The sequence below is a fragment of the Triticum urartu genome, chromosome 2 (assembly GCF_003073215.2).
Source record: "Triticum urartu cultivar G1812 chromosome 2, Tu2.1, whole genome shotgun sequence".
Classification (NCBI taxonomy): domain Eukaryota; kingdom Viridiplantae; phylum Streptophyta; class Magnoliopsida; order Poales; family Poaceae; genus Triticum; species Triticum urartu.
Window position 1 is genome coordinate 45,631,789 of NC_053023.1, and position 17,944 is coordinate 45,649,732.

At 45.5% G+C, this 17,944-nt stretch overlaps 1 pseudogene; it reads right to left on the reverse strand.

Moving 5' to 3' along the window:
- LOC125540950 overlaps positions 1 to 17,590 on the reverse strand; it is a 36,231-nt pseudogene extending 18,641 nt beyond the window's left edge.
- Between the last annotated feature and the right edge of the window lie 354 nt (positions 17,591 to 17,944).

The window sequence follows — 17,944 nt, forward strand, 5'->3', positions numbered from 1 at the left end:
TCTCTCGCTCCTGCTCTCTTTTACTGCATTAGGAAAACAACGTTTCAACTGTTACATGCTGCGGTAGCTGAACCCCTTTCCTCTGCATGACCTTTCATTGCCACAGTAAATAGATGAAACCCACTAGCATGAGTAGGAGTTGTTTGAGCCCTGATGTGCCTACTCATTCATGTTTGTTTGTCATGCCTGCTACTGCTTAGGGTTGAGTCAGGTCTGATTCATCGGGGATGAATTGGAATGTGGTGAACATGTCCTACCGTTGAGAGCTAAGTGTGTGAACACGATTTGGTAAAGGTAGCGGTGAGAGGCCATGTAGGAGTACATGGTGGGTTGTCTCATTGCAGCCGTTCTCAGGAACTGAGTTCCGTGTTTGTGATCCATGAACAGTTACTACCACACATTGGGTTCCGGTAACTCGGCCCCTCTCGGCTTATTAATCAACACGATCTCTGTCCAGGAGTTGCAACTAGTTTCTGGTGTTTGTAGGTAGTGTTAGTAGTCTACCAAGTGGCACCCGGTACAGGTGGGCTTGGGACAGACTAGGCACAGTGGCATGGTGTACCAAGTGGCACCCAGATGGTGGGCTTGGGAACCCTGCTCACATCGTTTGGGGCCGTGAGCGACACCCCGGCCGGATCTCCTTGCGGATGGAACCCGAATAGGCGATAAACCTGGACTAGAGACTTGTTGGTTAGTCAGGTCGTGGCCAACTCCCTCGCCCAGCTTCCGCTTGAAGGTTGCCGAGGTACATGACGTGTACAGGGCGATAAGTGGCGAGAGCGTGTGTGAAGAAGTACACCCCTGCAAGGTTATCATTATCTATTCAAATAGCCGGATTCCTCGGATATGGAAACTTGGACCCCTTGCATAGTTCATAGACAAGTGAAAATGGATACTCTAAAACTCGCAAGATAAGCGTGAGTGCTATGGATGGCGTTCTCGCAGGGAGACAGGAGCGGGTCCATAGTGGTGTATTGGTATGGTGAATTTGTGGACTCGTGTGCGCCGCCTCAAAAGAGTTACTGGCAGTCGTAGTTCAGGATAGCCACCGAGTCAAAGCTGGCTTGCTGCAGTTAAACTCCACCACCCCCTTTGTTGATACCGATGCATATGTAGTTAGTTCTGATGTAAGTCTTGCTGGGTACATTTGTACTCACGTTTGCTTAATTTATGTTTTGCAAAGAGACTTCAGTCTCGCTAGTAGTTCCACGTGGACTTCGACGTTTAGCTTGTTACCTCAGCTACGATCTTGTACCTTGGGAGGGTCTTGTAGATAGTCAGGCTTCTCAGCCTTTTTCATTTGTAGATGTCTGTACTCAGACATGTTAAGCTTCCGCATGTGCTTTGACTTGTATGCTCTGAATGTTGGGTCATGAGACCCATGTTTGTAATATCTCGCTCCTCGGAGCCTAATGAATAAATATTTGAGTCGTAGAGTTATGTTGTGATGCCATGTTGTATTTACACATATCAAGAATATTGTGTGTATGATTGAAATGCTTGGTATGTGTGGGATCTGACAACCTGGTTGTTTATCCTTGGTAGCCTCTCTTATGGGGAAATGTAGTCTTGTGCTTCGATGAGCCATAGTAGTCCGCTATAGCCCGGTTCACCGGAGTCCTGCTAGCCCAGCACTACAGCTCTAGAACACTTGACTGGCCGGCATGTGATTCACTTCGTTCCTGTGTCTGTCCCTTCGGGGAAATGTCACGCGGTGACATCCGGAGTCCTGCCTAGCCTGCTACAGCCCGGGTTCCCGGAGTCTTGTTAGCCCAGTGCTACAGCCCGGATTCACACGCTGCTGACCGACATGCTCGATGTTGATTCATGTATGCCCGTCCCCGTAAGTTAGTGCCACTTTGGGTTCACGACTAGTCATGTCGACCCGGGTTCTCTGTCATATGGATGCTAGCGACACTATCATATACGTGAGCCAAAAGGCGCAAACGGTCCCGGGCCATGGTAAGGCGACACCCGTGGGAATACCGTGCGTGAGGCCGCAAAGTGATATGAGGTGTTACAGGCTAGATCGGTGTGACTTAGAATCGGGGTCCTGACAATATCATTTAACTTAGTAAGATGTGCCACAACAGTTTCAGATTCATAGCCATAAAACGAATCAGATTCAACCAAAGTAATTATATCAGGATCAACACAGAATTCATAATCCTTATCAGGAACACAAATAGGTGAAGTAGCAAAAGCAGGGTCGGGTTTCATTTTATCTCTAAGTGATTCTTTGTTCCATTTAACTAATAACCTCTTGAGGTCATGTCTATCTTTGCAAGCTAAAATAGCGGCAGAAGATTCCATATCAAAAAGATAGCCCTCAGGAATAACAGGCATATTTTCATCATCACTATCATCATCGTATTCAGATATAATAATTTCTTTTTCTCTAGCCCTAGCAATTTGTTCATCAAGAACTTCACCAAGGGGCACAGTAGTATCAGGCGTAGAAGCAGTTTCATCATAAGTATCATGCATAGCAGAAGTGGCATCATCAATAACATGCGACATATCAAAACGAATAGCAGAAGCAGGTGTAGGTGTCTCAAACTTACTCATAACAGAAGGTGAATCAAGTGCAGAGCTAGATGGCAGTTCCTTACCTCCCCTCGTAGTTGAGGGATAGATCTTGGTTTTTGGATCTCTGAAGTTCTTCATAGTGTCCAGCAGATATAAATCCCAAGTGACTCAAAGAATAGAGCTATGCTCCCCGGCAACAGCGCCAGAAATTTGTCTTGATAACCCACAAGTATAGGGGATCGCAACAGCTTTCGAGGGTAGAGTATTCAACCCAAATTTATTGATTCGACACAAGGGGAGCCAAAGTATATTCTCAAGTATTAGCAGCTGAGTTGTCAATTCAACCACACCTAGAAACTTAGTATCTGCAGCAAAGTGTTTAGTAGCACAGTAATATGATAGTGGTGGTAGCAGCAACAAAAGTAAAGACAGCAAAAGTAATGTTTTTGGTATTTTGTAGTGATTGTAACAGTAGCAGCGGGAAAGTAAATAAGCGTAAACCAGTATATGGAAAACTCGTAGGCACCGGATCAGTGATGGATAATTATGCCGGATGCGGTTCATCATGTAACAGTCATAACATAGGGTGACACAGAACTAGCTCCAATTCATCAATGTAATGTAGGCATGTATTCCATATATAGTCATACGTGCTTATGGAAAAGAACTTGCATGACATCTTTTGTCCTACCCTCCCGCGGCAGCGGGGTCCTATTGGCAACTAAGGGATATTAATGTTGGGGAACGTAGTAATTTCAAAAATTTCCTACGCACACGCAAGATCATGGTGATGCATAGCAACGAGAGAGGAGAGTGTTGTCTACGTACCCTCGTAGACCAAAAGTGGAAGCGTTAGCACAACGCGGTTGATGTAGTCGTACGTCTTCACGGCCCGACCGATCAAGCACCGAAACTACGGCACCTCCGAGTTCTAGCACACGTTCAGCTCGATGACGATCCCCAGACTCCGATCCAGCAAAGTGTCGGGGAAGAGTTCCGTCAGCACGACGGCATGGTGACGAGCTTGATGTTCTACTGTCCCAGGGCTTCGCCTAAGCACCGCTACAATATTATTGAGGATTATGGTGGAGGAGGGCGCCACACACGGCTAATAGATCTCAAGGATCAATTGTTGTCTCTATGGGGTGCCCCCTGGCCACGTATATAAAGGAGTGGAGGAGGGGGGAGAGGGCCGGCCCCTATGGCACGCCCTGGAGGAGTCCTACTCCCACCGGGAGTAGGATTCCCCCCTTTCCAAGTAGTAGGAGTAGGAGTCAAGGCAAGGGAAGAGAGAAGAGAAGGAAGGAGGGGGCGCAGCCCCTCCCCCTAATCCAATTCGGACTAGGCCTTGGGGGGCTCCCAACCTCTCCTCTCTCTTTCCCCTAAAGCCCAATAAGGTCCATATACTCCCCGGCGAATTCCCGTAACTCTCCGGTACTCCGAAAAATACCCGAATCACTCGGAACCTTTCCGATGTCCGAATATAGTCGTCGAATATATCGATCTTTACGTCTCGACCATTTTGAGACTCCTCGTCATGTCCCCGATCTCATCCGGGACTCCGAACTCCTTCGGTACATCAAAACTCATAAACTCATAATATAACTGTCATCGAAACCTTAAGCGTGCGGACCCTATGGGTTCAAGAACAATGTAGACATGACCGAGACACGTCTCTAGTCAATAACCAATAGCGGAACCTGGATGCTCATATTGGCTCCCACATATTCTACGAAGATCTTTATCGGTCAGACCGCATAACAACATATGTTGTTCCCTTTGTCATCGGTATGTTACTTGCCCGAGATTCGATCATCGGTATCTCAATACCTAGTTCAATCTCGTTGCCGGCAAGTCTCTTTACTCGTTCCGTAATACATCATCCTGCAACTAACTCATTAGTTGCAATGCTTGCAAGGCTTAAGTGATGTGCATTACCGAGAGGGCCCAGAGATACCTCTCCGACAATCGGAGAGACAAATCCTAATCTCGAAATACGCCAACCCAACAAGTACCTTCGGAGACACCTGTAGAGCACCTTTATAATCACCCAGTTACGTTGTGACGTTTGGTAGCACACAAAGTGTTCCTCCGGTAAACGGGAGTTGCATAATCTCATAGTCATAGGAACATGTATAAGTCATGAAGAAAGCAATAGCAACAAACTAAACGATCAAGTGCTATGCTAACGGAATGGGTCAAGTCAATCACATCATTCTCCTAATGATGTGATCCCGTTAATAAAATGACAACTCATGTCTATGGTTAGGAAACATAACCATCTTTGATCAACGAGCTAGTCAAGTAGGGGCATACTAGTGACACTCTGTTTGTCTATGTATTCACACATGTATTATGTTTTCGGTTAATACAATTCTAGCATGAATAATAAACATTTATCATGATATAAGGAAATAAATAATAACTTTATTATTGCCTCTAGGGCATATTTCCTTTAGTCTCCCACTTGCACTAGAGTCAATAATCTAGTTCACATCGCCATGTGATTTAATACCAATAGTTCACATCACCATGTGATTAACACCCATAGTTCACATCGACATGTGACCAACACCCAAAGGGTTTACTAGAGTCAATAATCTAGTTCACATCGCTATGTGATTAACACCCAAAGAGTACTGAGGTGTGATCATGTTTTGCTTGTGAGAGAAGTTTAGTCAACGGGTCTGCCACATTCAGATCCGTAAGTATTTTGCAAATTTCTATGTCAACAATGCTCTGCACAGAGCTACTCTAGCTAATTGCTCCCACTTTCAATATGTATCCAGATTGAGATTTAGAGTCATCTGGATCAGTGTCAAAATTTGCATCGATGTAACCCTTTACGACGTACCTTTTTTCACTTCCATAATCGAGAAAACATATCCTTATTCCACTAAGGATAATTTTGACCAAAGTCCAGTGATCTACTCCTAGATCACTATTGTATTCCTTTGCCAAACTCAGGGCAGGGTATACAATAGGTCTGGTACACAGCATGGCATACTTTATAGAACCTATGGCTGAGGCATAGGGAATGACTTTCATTCTCTCTCTATCTTCTGCCGTGGTCGGGTTTTGACTCTTACTCAACTTCACACCTTGTAACACAGGCAAGAACTCCTTCTTTGACTGTTCCATTTTGAACTACTTCAAAATCTTGTCAAGGTATGTACTCATTGAAAAACTTATCAAGCGTCTTGATCTATCTCTATAGATCTTGATGCTCAATATGTAAGCAGCTTCACCGAGGTCTTTCTTTGGAAAACTCCTTTCAAACATTCCTTTATGCTTTGCAGAATAATTCTACATTATCTCCGATCAACAATATGTCATTCACATATACTTACCAGAAATGCTGTAGTGCTCCCACTCACTTTCTTGTAAATACAGGCTTCACCGCAAGTCTGTATAAAACTATATGCTTTGATCAACTTATCAGAGCGTATATTCCAACTCCGAGATGCTTGCACCAGTCCATAGATGGATCGCTGGAGCTTGCATATTTTTGTTAGTACCTTTAGGATTGACAAAACCTTCTGGTTGCATCATATACAACTCTTCTTTAATGAATCTATTAAGGAATGCAGTTTTGTTTATCCATTTGCCAGATTTCATAAATCGCGGCAATTGCTAACATGATTTGGACAGACTTAAGCATAGATACGAGTGAGAAACTCTCATCGTAGTCAACACCTTGAACTTGTCAAAAACCTTTTCGCGACAATTCTAGCTTTGTAGATAGTAACACTACTATCATCATCCGTCTTCCTCTTGAAGATCCATTTAATCTCAATGGCTCGCCGATCTTTGGGAAAGTCAATCAAAGTCCATACTTTGTTCTTATACATGGATCTCATCTCAAATTTCATGGCCTCAAGCCATTTCGCGGAATCTGGGCTCATCATCGCTTCCTCATAGTTCGTAGACTCATCATGGTCAAGTAACATGACCTCCAGAACAGGATTACCGTACCACTCTGGTGCGGATCTCACTCTGGTTTACCTACGAGGTTCGGTAGTAACTTGATCTGAAGTTACATGATCATCATCATTAGCTTCCTCACTAATCAGTGTAGTAATCACAGGAATAGATTTCTGTGATGAACTAATTTCCAATAAGGGAGCAGGTTCAGTTACCTCATCAAGTTCTACTTTCCTCCCACTCACTTCTTTCGAGAGAAACTCCTTTTCTAGAAAGGATCCATTCAAAGCAACGAATATATTGCCTTCGGATCTGTGATAGAAGGTGTACCCAACATTTTCTTTTGGGTATCCTATGAAGACGCACTTCTCCGATTTGGGTTAGAGCTTATCAGGTTAAAACTTTTTCACATAAGCATTGCAACCTCAAACTTTAAGAAACGACAGCTTTGTTTCTTGCCAAACCATAGTTCATACGGTGTCGTCCCAACGGATTTAGATGGTGCCCTATTTAACATGAATGCAGCTGTCTCTAATGCATAACCCCAAAACGATAGTGGTAGATCGGTGAGAGACATCATAGATCGCACCATATCTAATAAAGTACGGTTATGACGTTCGGACACACCATTACACTGTGGTGTTCCAGGTGGCGTGAGTAGTGAAACTATTTCACATTGTTTTTAACTGAAGGCCAAACTCGTAACTCAAATATTTTACTTCTGCGATCATATCGTAGAAACTTTTATTTTTGTTATGATGATTCTCCACTTCACTCTGAAATTCTTTGAACTTTTCAAATGTTTCAGATTTGTGTTTCATCAAGTAGATATACTCATATCTGCTCAAATCATCTGTGAAGATCAGAAAATAATGATACCTGCCATGAGCCTCAATATTCATCGGACCACATACATCAGTATGTATGATTTCCAAAAAATCTGTTGCTCGCTCCATTGTTCCAGAGAACGGAGTCTTAGTCATCTTGCCCATGAGGCATGGTTCGCAAGCATCAACTGATTCATAATCAAGTGATTCCAAAATCCCATCAACATGGATTTTCTTCATGCGTTTTACACTAATATGACCTAAACGGCAGTGCCACAAATAAGTTGCACCATCATTATTAACTTTGCATCTTTTGGTTTCAATATTATGAATATGTGTGTCACTACGGTCGAGATCCAACGAACCATTTTCATTGGGTGTGTAACCATAGAAGGTTTTATTCATGTAAACAGAACAACAATTTATTCTCTTACTTAAATGAATAACCGTATTGCAATAAACATGATCAAATCATATTCATGCTCAACGCAAACACCAAATAACACTTATTTAGGTTCAACACTAATCCCAAAAGTATAGGGAGTGTGCGATGATGATCATATCAATCTTGGAACCACTTCCAACACACATCGTCACTTCACCCTTAACTAGTTTCTGTTCATTCTGCAACTCCCATTTCGAGTTACTACTCTTAGCAACTGAACCAGTATCAAATACCGAGGGGTTGCTACGAACACTAGTAAAATACACATCAATAATCTGTATATCAAATATACCTTTGTTCACTTTGCCATCCTTCTTATCCGCCAAATACTTGGGGCAGTTCCGCTTCCAGTGACCAGTCCCTTTGCAGTAGAAGCACTTAGTCTCAGGCTTAGGACCAGACTTGGGCTTCTTCACTTGAGCAGCAACTTGCTTGTCGTTCTTCTTGAAGTTCCCCTTCTTCCCTTTGCCCTTTTCTTGAAACTAGTGGTCTTGTCTACCATCAACACTTGATATTTTTCTTGATTTCTACCTTCGTTGATTTCAGCATTACGAAGAGCTTGGGAATCGTTTCCGTTATCCCTTGCATATCATAGTTCATCATGAAGTTCTACTAACTTGGTGATGGTGACTAGAGAATTCTATCAATCACTATTTTATCTGGAAGATTGACTCCCACTTGATTCAAGTGATTGTAGTACCCAGACAATCTGAGCACATGCTCACTGCTTGAGCTATTCTCCTCCATCTTTTAGCTATAGAACTTGTTGGAGATTTTATATCTCTCAACTCGGGTATTTGCTTGAAATATTAACTTCAACTCCTGGAACATCTCATATGGTCCATGACGTTCAAAACGTCTTTGAAGTCCCGATTCTAAGCCGCTAAGCATGGTGCACTAAACTATCAAGTAGTCATCATACTGAGCTAGCTAAACGTTCATAACGTCCGCATCTGCTCCTGCAATAGGTCTGTCACCTAGCGGTGCGTCAAGGACATAATTCTTCTGTGCAGCAATGAGGATAAATCTCAGATCATGGATCCAATCCGCATCATTGCTACTAACATCTTTCAACTTAGTTTTTCTCTAGGAACATATCAAAATAAACATAGGGAAGCAACAACGCGAGCTATTGATCTACAACATAGATATGCTAATACTACCAGGACTAAGTTCATGATAAATTTAAGTTCAATTAATCATATTACTTAAGAACTCCCACTTAGAAAGATATCCCTCTAATCCTCTAAGTGATCACGTGATCCAAATCAACTAAACCATGTCCGATCATCACGTGAGATGGAGTAGTATCAATGGTGAACATCAATATGTTCATCATATCTACTATATGATTCACGCTCGACCTTTCGTTCTCCGTGTTCCGAGGCCATATTTGTTATATGCTAGGCTCGTCAAGTTTAACCTGAGTATTCCGCGTGTGCAACTGTTTTGCACCCGTTGTATTTGAACGTAGAGCCTATCACACCCGATCATCACGTGGTGTCTCAGCACGAAGAACTTTCGCGACGGTGCATACTCAGGGAGAACACTTGTACCTTGATAATTAGTGAGAGATCATCTTATGAAGCTACCGTCGAACTAAGCAAAATAAGATGTATAAAAGATAAACATCACATGCAATCAAAATATGTGACATGATATGGCCATCATCATCTTGTGCCTTTGATCTCCATCTCCAAAGCATCGTCATGATCTCCATCGTCACCGGCATGACACCATGATCTCCATCATCTTGATCTATATCAATGTGTCATCACATGGTCGTCTCGCCAACTATTGCTCTTGCAACTATTGCTATCGCATAGCGATAAAGTAAAGCAATTATTTGGCGCTTGCATCTTATGCAATAGAGAGACAACCATAAGGCTTTTGCCAGTTGCCGATAACTTCAACAAAACATGATCATCTCATACAACAACTTATATCTCATCACGTCTTGACCATATCACATCACAACATGCCCTGCAAAAACAAGTTAGACGTCCTCTACTTTGTTGTTGCAAGTTTTACGTGGCTGCTACGGGCTTAGCAAGAACCGTTCTTACCGACTCATCGAAAACCACAACGATAGTTTGTCAAGTTAGTGATGTTTTAACCTTCTCAAGGACCGGGCGTAGCCACACTCGGTTCAACTAAAGTTGGAGAAACTGACACCCGCTTGTCACCTGTGTGCATAGCACGGAGGTAAAACCAGTCTCGCGTAAGCGTACGCGTAATGTCGGTCCAGGCCGCTTCATCCAACAATACCGCCGAACCAAAGTGTGTCATGCTGGTAAGCAGTATGACTTATATCACCCACAACTCACTTGTGTTCTACTTGTGCATATGACATCTACGCATAAAACCTAGGCTCGGATGCCATTGTTGGGGAACGTCGTAATTTCAAAAATTTCCTATGCACACGCAAGATCATGGTGATGCATAGCAACGAGAGAGGAGAGTGTTGTCTACGTACCCTCGTAGAGCGAAAGCGGAAGCGTTAGCACAATGCGATTGATGCAGTCATACGTCTTCATGGCCCGACCGATCAAGCACCGAAACTACGGCACCTCCGAGTTCTAGCACACGTTCAGCTCGATGACGATCCCCGGACTCCGATCCAGCAAAGTGTCGGGGAAGAGTTCCGTCAGCACGACGGCGTGGTGACGATCTTGATGTTCTACCGTCGCAGGGCTTCGCCTAAGCACCGCTACAATATTATCGAGGATTATGGTGGAGGAGGGCACCGCACACGGCTAATAGATCGCAAGGATCAATTGTTGTCTCTATGGGGTGCCCCCTGGCCACGTATATAAAGGAGTGGAGGAGGGGGGAGAGGGCCGGCCCCTATGGCGCGCCCTGGAGGAGTCCTACTCCCACCGGGAGTAGGATTCCCCCCTTTCCAAGTAGTAGGAGTAGGAGTCAAGGCAAGGGAAGAGAGAAGAGAAGGAAGGAGGGGGCGCAGCCCCACCCCCTAGTCCAATTCGGACTAGGCCTTGGGAGGGCGCCCAACCTCTCCTCTCTCTTTCCCCTAAAGCCCAATAAGGCCCATATACTCCCCAGCGAATTCCCGTAACTCTCCGGTACTCCGAAAAATACCCGAATCACTCGGAACCTTTCCGATGTCCGAATATAGTCGTCGAATATATCGATCTTTACGTCTCGACCATTTTGAGACTCCTCGTCATGTCCCCGATGTCATCCGGGACTCCGAACTCCTTCGATACATCAAAACTCATAAACTCATAATATAACTATCATCGAAACCTTAAGCATGCGGACCCTACGGGTTCGAGAACAATGTAGACATGGCCGAGACACGTCTCTAGTCAATAACCAATAGCGGAACCTGGATGCTCATATTGGCTCCCACATATTCTACGAAGATCTTTATCGGTCAAAACGCATAACAACATACGTTGTTCCCTTTGTCATCGGTATGTTACTTGCCTGCGATTCGATCGTCGGTATCTCAATACCTAGTTCAATCTCGTTATCGGCAAGTCCTAATCTCGAAATACGCCAATCGAACAAGTACCTTTGGAGACACCTGTAGAGCACCTTTATAATCACCCAGTTACGTTGTGACCTTTGGTGGCACACAAAGTGTTCCTCCGGTAAATGGGAGTTGCATAATCTCATAGTCATAGGAACATGTATAAGTCATGAATAAAGGAATAGCAACAAACTAAACGATCAAGTGCTAAGCTAACGGAATGGGTCAAGTCAATCACATCATTCTCCTAATGATGTGATCTCGTTTAATCAAATGACAACTCATGTATATGGTTAGGAAACTTAACCATCTTTGATCAACGAGCTAGTCAAGTAGAGGCGTACTAGTGACATTCTGTTTGTCTATGTATTCACACATGTATTATGTTTCCGGTTAATACAATTCTAGCATGAATAATAAACATTTATCATGATATAAGGAAATAAATAATAACTTTATTATTGCCTCTAGGGCATATTTCCTTCAATTAAGGCCTCCTTTTAATAGAGAACCGGAACAAAGCATTAGCATATAGTGAATACATGAACTCCTCAAACTATGGTCATCATCGGGAGTGGTCCCGATTATTGTCACTTCGGGGTTGCCGGATCATAACACATAGTGGGTGACTATAGACTTGCAAGATAGGATCAAGAACTCACATATATTCATGAAAACATAATAGGTTCAGATCTGAAATCATGGCACTCGGGCCCTAGTGACAAGCATTAAGCATAGCAAAGTCATAGCAACATCAATCTCAGAACATAGTGGATACTAGGGATCAAACCCTAACAAAACTAACTCGATTACATGATAAATCTCATCCAACCCATCACCGTCCAGCAAGCCTACGATGGAATTACTCATGCACGGCGGTGAGCATCATGAAATTGGTGATGGAGGATGGTTGATGATGACGACGACGATGAATCCCCCTCTCCGGAGCCCCGAACGGACTCCAGATCAGCCCTCCCGAGAGGTTTTAGGGCTTGGCAGCGGCTCCGTATCGTAAAACGCGATGATTTCTTCTCTCTGATTTTTTTCTCTCCGAAAGCAAATATATAGAGTTGGAGTTGGCGTCGGAGGGCATCCAGGGGGCCCACGAGGTAGGGGGGCGCGCCCTAGGGGGGGGCGCCCCCCACCCTCGTGAACAGGGTGTGGGCCCCCTGGTCTTCATCTTTGGCGAGGATTTTTTATTATTTTTTCTAAGATGTTCCGTGCAGTTTCAGGTCATTCCGAGAATATTTGTTTTCTACACATAAAACAACAGCATGGCAATTCTGCTGAAAACAGCGTCAGTCCGGGTTAGTTCCATTCAAATCATACAAGTTAGAGTCCAAAACAAGGGCAAAAGTGTTTGGAAAAGTAGATACGACGGAGACGTATCACGCCCCGCTCCCCCCCGCGCCATCCCGCGCCCGCTCGCTGCATCCGCCCGCCGCGCCCCGCCTCTGCCTCGCGCCCGCGCCCGCCGGAGCTCTGCCGCTCGGGCCGCTCACTGCACCCGCCTCCTCCTCCAAGCGCCGCACTGCCGCCCGCCTGCGCCGGTGCCGCGCCGACGACCAACTCCGGCACCCCGTCGCGTCCCGGCGGTCGTCGTCCTCGTGCCGGGGTTCGCCCCATCGGGCGGCTAGCGCCGCATGCCCGTAACCGCACCGCCCGATCCGCTAAGGCCCTCTGGGCCTATGACGGCTGGGCCCCGCCCCCATGTGCCAATGACAGGTGGGCCTTGCCTAGAACGAAAACGATTTTAAAAAAAGCAATTAAAAATAAATAAATAAAAAGTAAATAAAATGTTAATTAATTAATTAATTAAATAAATTAACTTAATTAATTCTGTTTAATTAAACTAAATAAACATTAGGTACCTAATTAACTAATTAAACTGATTAATAGGTTGATTAGGTAATTATACCTATGACATGCGGGACCCACACGTCAGCCACCCAGTCAACATCTCTGTTGACTGCTGACGTCATGCTGGCATCAGCATGCACTGTTCTGGATAATGTTAAATTAAAATAATTAAATAAATGCTAAAATTAATTTAAATTTTTTAAAATCAATATAAAATAAACCGTAGCTCGGATGGAAAGACTTTTTACATGAAAGTTGCTCAGAACGATGAGCCGAATCTGGATACGCCGCCCGTTCGCCCACCACGCATCCCTAGCATAGCGAACATGCAACTTTCCCCCTCCGGTTCATCTGTCCGAAAACGCGAAACACCGGGGATATTTTCCCGGATGTTCCCCCCCTTCACCGGTATCACCTCATACTGTGTTAGGTCACCCTAGCACCGCGCATTGCCATGTTATGCTTTGTGTTGCTTTGTTTGCTCTGTTATTTATTGTGTTCCCCCTCCGTTACTTCTTTCCAGTAGACCCCGAGACCGCTGCCGGTACCCCCGATCGACTACGGTGTTGACGACCCCTCCTTGCCAGAGCAACCAGACAAGCCCCCCTCCTTGATCACCAGATATCGCCTACTCTTCTCTATACTGCTTGCATTAGAGTAGTGTAGCATGATACCGCTTTCCGTTAATCCTATCCTGATGCATTGATGACCCACAAGTATAGGGGATCTATCGTAGTCCTTTCGATAAGTAAGAGTGTCGAACCCAACGAGGAGCAGAAGGAAATGATAAGCGGTTTCCAGCAAGGTATTCTCTGCAAGTACTGAAATAAGTGGTAATAGATAGTTCTATGATAGGATAATTTGTAACGAGCAATAAGTAACAAAAGTAAATAAAGTGCAGCAAGGTGGCCCAATCCTTTTGTAGCAAAGGACAAGCCTGGACAAACTCTTATATGATGTAAAGCGCTCCCGAGGACACATGGGAATATCGTCAAACTAGTTTTCATCACGTTCATATGATTCGTGTTCGGTACTTTGAAAATTTGGTATGTGGGTGGACCGGTGCTTGGGTGCTGCCCTTACTTGAACAAGCATCCCACTTATGATTAACCTCTATTGCAAGCATCTTCAACTACAACAAAATTAATAAGGTAAACCTAGCCATAGCATGAAACATATGGATCCAAATCAGCCCCTTACGAAGCAACGCATAAACTAGGGTTTAAGCTTCTGTCACTCTAGCAACCCATCATCTACTTATTACTCCCCAATACCTTCCTCTAGGCCCAAATAATGGTGAAGTGTCATGTAGTCGATGTTCACATAACACCACTAGAGGAGAGACAACATACATCTCATCAAAATATCGAACGAATACCAAATTCACATGACTACTAATAGCAAGACTTCTCCCATGTCCTCAGGAACAAAAGTAACTACTCACAAAGCATAAACATGTTCATAATCAGAGGGGTATTAATATGCATATAGGATCTGAACATATGATCTTCCACCAATTAAACCAACTAGCATCAACTACAAGGAGTAATTAACACTACTAGCAACCTACTAGCACCAATCCCGGACTTGGAGACAAGAATTGGATACAAGAGATGAACTAGGGTTTTGAGATGAGATGGTGTTGATGAAGATGTTGATGGAGATTGCCCTCTCCTGATGAGAGGAGCGTTGGTGATGACGATGGCGATGATTTCCCCCTCCGGGAGGGAAGTTTCCCCGGCAGAACAACTCCACCAGAGCCCTAGATTGGTTCCGCCAAGGTTCCGCCTCGTGGGGGCGGAGTTTCGTCCGAGAAGATGGCTTATGATTTTTTCCCATCGAAAGACTCCATATAGCAGAAGATGGCCACTGGAGGGCCACTAGGGGGCCCACAAGGTAGGGGGCGCGCCTTGGGGGGTAGGGCACGCCCCCACCCTCGTGGGCAGGGTGTGGTCCCCCTGGTGAGTTTCTTCCGCTGAGTATTTTTTTATATATTTGGAAAACACCTTCCGTGAAGTTTCAGGACTTTTGGAGCTGTGCAGAATAGGTCTCTAATATTTGCTCCTTTTCCAGCCCAGAATCCCAGCTGCCGGCATTCTCCCTCTTTATGTAAACCTTGTAAAATAAGAGAGAATAGGCATAAGTATTGTGACATAATGTGTAATAACAGCCCATAATGCAATAAATATCGATATAAAAGCATGATGCAAAATGGACGTATCATGCATAGCCTGTCATTATTGCTACAGTTATTGATACCTTACCTGCAATCCTTAATGCTTAGTATAGGGTGCTAGTTTATCATCAGTGGCCCTACATTCTTGTCCGTCTGCCATGTTATACTATCGGGTCGTGATCACTTGGGAGGTGATCACGGGTTTATACTTATGTATATATTATATGATACTTGTGGTGACTAAAGTCGGGTCGGCTCGTAGAGTACCCGCGAGTGATTCACGGATTGGGTCCGAAATGACGTTTGTCCCGACGGCCCTCTGAGTGGATCTTTGTGGCGGAGCGACAGGGTAGGTTGAGACCACCTAGGAGAGAGGTGGGCCTGGCCCTGGTCGGCATCCGTGGTTATTTCAAAATAACACGCTTAACGAGATCTGGGTATTTGATCTGAGTCTGGCCACTGGCCTATACGCACTAACCAACTACGCAGGAACAATTATGAGCACTCGACGTCGTGGTATCAGTCGAAGCCATCGTGACGTCAGCAACTGAGCGGCGCGCGCCGGGTTGGACTGGAATGCCTGCTCTTGTATAAGGGATGCTAGGTTTGCTCGTCGGCCGCGTACGCAACGTGCATGTGTGCAATGGGCGATGGGCCCAGACCCCTACGCCATAGGATTTAGACCGGCATGCTGACCTCTTTGTTGTGCCTAGGTAGGGCTGCGACGTGTTGATCTTCCGAGGCCGGGCATGACCCAGGAAAGTGTGTCCGGACAAACGGGATCGAGCGTGTTGGGAAATGTGGTGCACCCCTGCAGGGAAGTTTATCTATTCGAATAGCCGTGTCCCTCGGTAAAAGGATGACTCAGAGTTGTACCTTGACCTTATGACAACTAGAACCGGATACTTAATAAAACACACCCTTCCAAGTGCCAGATACAACCTGGTGACCGCTCTCTAACAGGGCGACGAGGAGAGGATCGCCGGGTAGGATTATGCTATGCGATGTCACTTGGTGAACTTACCTTCTACTCTCTTCTTCTGCTGCAAGATGGAGGTTACCAGAAGCGTAGTCTTCGATAGGACTAGCTATCCCCCTCTTATTCCGGCATTCTGTAGTTCAGTCCACATATGTTACCCCTTTTCCATTTGATACCAATGCATACATATGTAGTGTAGTTCCTTGCTTGCGAGTACTTTGGATGAGTACTCACGGTTGCTTTGCTCCCCCTTTTTCCTCTTTCTATACCCGATTGCTGCGACCAGACGTTGGAGTCCAGGAGCCAGACGCCACTGTCGATGACGACTGCTACTACTCGGGAGGTGCCTACTACTACGTGCAGGCCGCTGACGACGACCGGGAGTAGTTTAGGAGGATCCCAGGCAAGAGGCCTGCACCTCTTTCGATTTGTATCCCAGTTTGTGCTAGCCTTCTTAAGGCCAAGTTGTTTAACTTATGTCTGTACTCAGATATTGTTGCTTCCGCTGACTCATCTATGATTGAGCTCTTGTATTCGAGCCCTCGAGGCCCCTGGCTTGTAATATGATGCTTGTATGACTTATTTTTATTTGTAGAGTTGTGTTGTGATATCTTCCCGTGAGTCCCTGATCTTAATCGTACACGTTTGCATGTATGATTAGTGTACGGTCAAATCGGGAGCGTCACACAAGGCCATATATTTCATGATTACGAAGTTCCGTTTTGCCCTTCTTTGCACGAAGAAGTTACTATACTTTTTCATCTAGATGTGAGACATGTCACATTCTTGCCTCAAACAAACCCAAAGGTCAAAAAACAAAATACCTATGCTACCACAAGCATATGCCGTCAATAAAGAAAACCTCACCCCACAACTGCAGACAAAAGGAGTAAATCATACTCACATCAAGCATGTGATGCAAGAACGATATCCCTGTGCTGCAGTTGGCAATGCCGGTGTCGTCAAGGCACAAGGCGAGACTGAAATTTTTGAAAGCAATAAGAAGACGCTAGTAGGGAAACTGAACGACACAAAGTAGATGATCAAATATAAACTAGGCTTTCTACTAGGCACAAATCTTATCATGAGGCTGCAGCAAAGCAGAAATAGGAGAAATCAAATCAATGGCACAGAAATAACCTGCGTAGTCTTCAGGCGCCACCGGAGAGCCGTTCACTCCGACGCCGCCGGCAGACATGGCAGGCGTCCTCCGGCGAAGCAACGGCCCGTACGGCCGAGCGGGGAAGGCGACCCCGGCTCGGCTCCTCGGCGAGGATCTGGGGAACGGAAAGGCCCACTCGGAGTGTAGTGGGGAGAGGGAGAGGGAGGGGGAGACGGACGGCGTGGTGGTCATCAGCGAGAGCCTGCGGCGGGCGCGAAATCCAGCGGGCCTGTGCTGGGGTTGGAGCTAGTGACCGGGCAGTTCGGGCAAAGCTGCACTGAGCTCAAGCTCGGATCGAATATGCTCGGCAACAACGCGGCGACGGGACGGAATCCGAAGCTGGGGAAGATGGGGTGGGGCTGTCGAGAGACCGGGAGGGGCGGCATCGAGCCCAGAGAACCTCGGGGCGGCGATGGAGTGTGCTCGAGTGAGGACCGGAGGAGGAACAGGGGTCGTCGGCGGCTGCCGGTGTCAAAACCGGCGGATCTCGGGTAGGGGGTCCCGAACTATGCGTCTAAGGCGGATGGTAACAGGAGACAGGGGACA